At 36.7% G+C, this 4,305-nt stretch overlaps 1 long non-coding RNA gene across 1 annotated transcript; it reads left to right on the forward strand.

The window, feature by feature from the left end:
- The first annotated feature begins 719 nt into the window (after positions 1–719).
- LOC119799232 lies at positions 720–982 on the forward strand. Its single transcript, XR_005282826.1, has 2 exons — positions 720–845; positions 923–982. It is a non-coding gene; the product is annotated as an uncharacterized LOC119799232 (long non-coding RNA).
- Positions 983–4,305: the final 3,323 nt, after the last annotated feature.

Consider the following 4,305-nt stretch of genomic DNA (forward strand, 5'->3'; position numbering starts at 1 on the left):
TTTTCTTTTCTCTCTCAAATCTTTGTTTCTTCTCTCAGATTTAATGCTTCTTGCACAGATATTTTCTCCTCTCGCTTGCCTCCTTCTCTTCGCGCACAAACCGCGCTCTGCTCAAGTCTCAGATACGCTCGCAAATCCGTAGGCTCTGCTTGCGGATTTTTTTTTGCTCTCTCTCGGATTGCGGTTGGATCGTCGCCTAGCAACCTTTCCAGCCAATAGAACGACAGCCTGGGAAAGGGTGCGCTTGTTTAACCCTACTGAGTGTGCCTGTGCTACTACGCCACTTATAAGAGCGTCAGCTGAAACTGCTATTTACAGTAGTTTTATGGCTGATTGTTGTTTCAAAATAGAAAACCTGGGTAACGCTGTTAGAATGGCCTTTAGCGGTTGGAGGAAGTAGGAGACTTCAGGCAGAGAAACTGTGCAGCCCCACTGGGTGTTTATTCACCAACATTTAATAAACAAAAACAAACTCTGCTCATTTTGGCCTAGGGTCTCAGCAGCAACAACAACTCAATATGGCCAACATGCAGCCTTTTATAGCTGTTGGCTGTTCCAATACACAAACCCACCAAGAAACAGGGTAAAACAAAATACATACACACAAACAAGGTTTGACAAACTACCAAAAATCCTCAAAATATATATTACCAATGCTAGTCATTTTCAGCATCTCTACAAACACATCTTTATCAATATAAATGCAAATGCAACATTAAGTTTATAAAATGTCTAACTCTCTGCTCCCCCCCTTCCGTCTGCTTTGGTCTCTTCCGGAACCTTTAAAAGGTACTCAGGCCCCCGGGGAATCTTTTAGCCTGAACACCCTGCAGAGGAAGAGAGAGGTAAGCCACACCCATACAAGCCTTCAAACATTTTAAACAATCAATACTTATATCATCCCTTTGTTGTATTTTAACAGGACATAATCAGTTCCAGCTGAGATGCCACCGAAACCACCATTAATAAACCATTTCAATCAGTTTGTATCCGGTTCATTTCCTTCATCATGCATTTCTTTTATCATTTAACACATTTTAAGTGTTGTACCACCAAGTAATGAAGACCTTCATTACAAACGCTTTACATTAAGGTCCTTGTAATAAGCATTAGTTTATAGGTAATAAGATCTTAATAAGTACCTACTAGATGCTTATTAACATTATTATGTGTTTATAAGACGGTATATGAATTAATAACATCATTATAATATTGTTAATAGCAGACTGTAAGACATGTATGATAACTCATAAGAAACCTGTTAAACATTGTTGAAGCTTAAGTATACTATTTAAAAAAATCATCCTCAGTATCTTATAAATTTTTTATAACATTACAAACACCAATATTGACTCAACAAACCCAACCATGTCTTTGTCTTCCCGTTAGTAATCTTGTTTGGTTTGATTTATTAACATTATTATATACTTTATTGCTCATCTATTAGAAATTAACTATGCACTTGTTAACCTTTAACTGCGCTTTTTGCAGGTACCTGATCTAAAGCAAGAACAATGTCTTATTAAGGCTGATAAATCTTTTATTGAGCACTGTTATGCCTTTAATAACATATATTTTTGTCGTGATTTATCAAAATGTACTTTATTATGCCCTTATTACAAGTTAGTTATACACTTGTCAACAGCTAACTATGCTTTTTGCAGCTACCGGATCTAAAGTGAGAACAATGCCTTATTAAGTCTAATAAATCTTCTGTTGAGCATTTATTAATGGCTTATGATTTTCACAACTTTCACATCTGGAACAAACAATAACTGCAGGCAAAGAGGATGGAAAGGAAACAAAATTGCTTAACACAACAAATGTTTCAACAGCAAAGCCCAAAAAGGTTTTATTTATATCTGTGGCTTTCACAAACACAAAGAAAGCAAAAGAAAAAAATATATATCTTTTTTTAAAATCACCTACAACTGGCTTTTTTATGTTTTAAATTGACACTTTCTAACTTTGGGTATTGGGGCATATTATGTAAAACATCCGCATGGAAAAGAACAGTTTTGCAAAGTGAAACATTTATTTATATAATCCAAAAATATAAATCACCTAAAACAGTGCAACATAAAACTGTGGTATCTTTCTTCTTTTTTTTTATTCCACTATACATTTTACAAAACACTATTAAAACATGTGCAATTTGCACAAAATGTGCACAAAAGGAATTCAAACGTCCCACTTTCTAACAGCCAAGTTTCCCTGATTTCTTCAAGCATCAGAACCTTACTGTCATTACCTAGACAGTTGACAGTATGATCCACTCCCACTACTTAACCTTCATTTTAGCCTACCCTGTACCTCTTAGCTATATCCTTTAGTAGCCGACCAAGAGGCCCATCTTTGTGTTTCCTGCCTAGCCATTCAGTCCACTCAATGAGACAAAGATGGTCAGACAATAAGTGTTCAGTCTGGTTACCTCTTTGCCTCCAAACCTGTTCCTTAATACTCCGCCATGCTCGTTCTATGTGCTGTGTATGGGCACCTGTTTGGGGATCTACATACCACCTTGCATGGTTAACAGTCATGTGATTATAGCCAAGTTCAGGGAGGGAACGATAAGCACGCCATTCATCACTAATTATATCTGATCCTATCCTCACATGATGTGCAATCAGGGGGACAAGATCTTGTCTTTTTCTTCTCTCAACAAGACGCAGTACTGGCTTTCCTCTCTTGCCCCTTTGCCTCTGCACTCCAAGCATACCGAAGACCCCTTTCCGTCTTTGCCAGGTGCCACCCATTCTTCCTCTGCCGTACTGTTGTGATGATGAACAAGAATCAAAGTAAAAAAAGGAACAGAAACAGCTCATAGGGTGTGATAAACAACTTATAGCCAACTATATAATGTTATGATTACATATAATGCACAAAATGTAATCTAAGAAAATAAAGGCTCACTCATGACTATTATTTTGTTTATAAAAAATATATATTAGATATATTATTTGGTGGGTAACTTACGCAGTATTTCCAAAAGATGGAACAATTTAGTGCAACTAACTATGTGGTGCAATAGAGACAGAGATAAACAGCAAAGTAAGTAGCTTCTCTCATCATAGACAGCAAAGAAAGGTGGAGCGGTGCTGTGTCACTAACCTAAGCAGTCCTAATAAGCATCTTGTATCTTTGTCTTTACGACAATACAGTTAGAGGTTATGCAAAATATGATCATGTCGGCAAAACATAGAAAATACTCATGGGCGTTTAAAAGTTTATTTTCCACTTTTTCTTCACAAATTAATATTCAAACACTTAAAGAACCTGCAGACACACAAGTATCTGAAAGGGTATGCTGAAAACTTTATGTCATAATTAACCAGAAACATACATTTTAATGAAAATTCTGTCAACCCCACTAATTAACAAGGTGTTTTAACTTTTACCAATCACTCACTCACCATCACAAATATTTATAGCTAGCACATTAATACAGCTCTACACACCTTTCTCTTATGGCGGAAGAGACTCTCATCAATTACGACAAATTCATGCCGTCCACCAATGAGTTGTCCTTGTCGTTCTCTCATTCGCTCAACAGCCCTTCTACAGACCTTCCTCAGTTTTTTTGCCATTTTTGAGAGGGTTGCAGTGCTTGCTGCAATACTGTCCTCCATCATATCCACCTGTCTGAGACGCAGGCCCTGTGCAAATCTATAGAAAATATAACACATCAAGAGTTTTGCATTTCCTTAAAAAAGTGTTTCCAAAGTAATTATCCAGCACTTTAAAATGTTGTACCTATAAATGAACTGCATCCACTGAAACAACGAAAGTCTGGATTTGCTAAAAAGAGATTTGTCCCTAATTGATTTAACTGTCTTGGTCCCTGGGTGTACTGCCCGCTGGCAAGTCCTTAACAAAAGTAAAAGTTAAATATTTAGAAAAGCACTTCATATTTGGTAAAGAAAAACACAAAATGTAAACATGTTATTGATATGTAGAAAACATCATTACGATGCATCAATTATTGTTAACTTTACATTCATTTAGAAAGTGATTTAAATTTTACAAGGCACTCAGCAGATGACTATGGTTTTTAGGCTGATTAGTGAAAGAAATGTGCTGGTCATTTACTAACATTTGGTATTTAATTTTGTGCCCTACAAAGGCAGACCTGTGAAATAGGTTGGTTTGAGATCCATCTAACAAATAAATTTGACATCCCTTCAAACGGCTTCTAAATAGCGCATAAATAAGGACAAACGTGCTTAGTAAATAGCTCCAACTGACATCGCCCCAAGGAAAAAGTTATTACCAGCTGTAATGGTCGCTGCCCGTCCTCCTTGTCAT

This window comes from Cyprinodon tularosa, unplaced genomic scaffold (genome assembly GCF_016077235.1).
Source record: "Cyprinodon tularosa strain WSP-4 unplaced genomic scaffold, ASM1607723v1 ctg1177, whole genome shotgun sequence".
Taxonomy (NCBI): domain Eukaryota; kingdom Metazoa; phylum Chordata; class Actinopteri; order Cyprinodontiformes; family Cyprinodontidae; genus Cyprinodon; species Cyprinodon tularosa.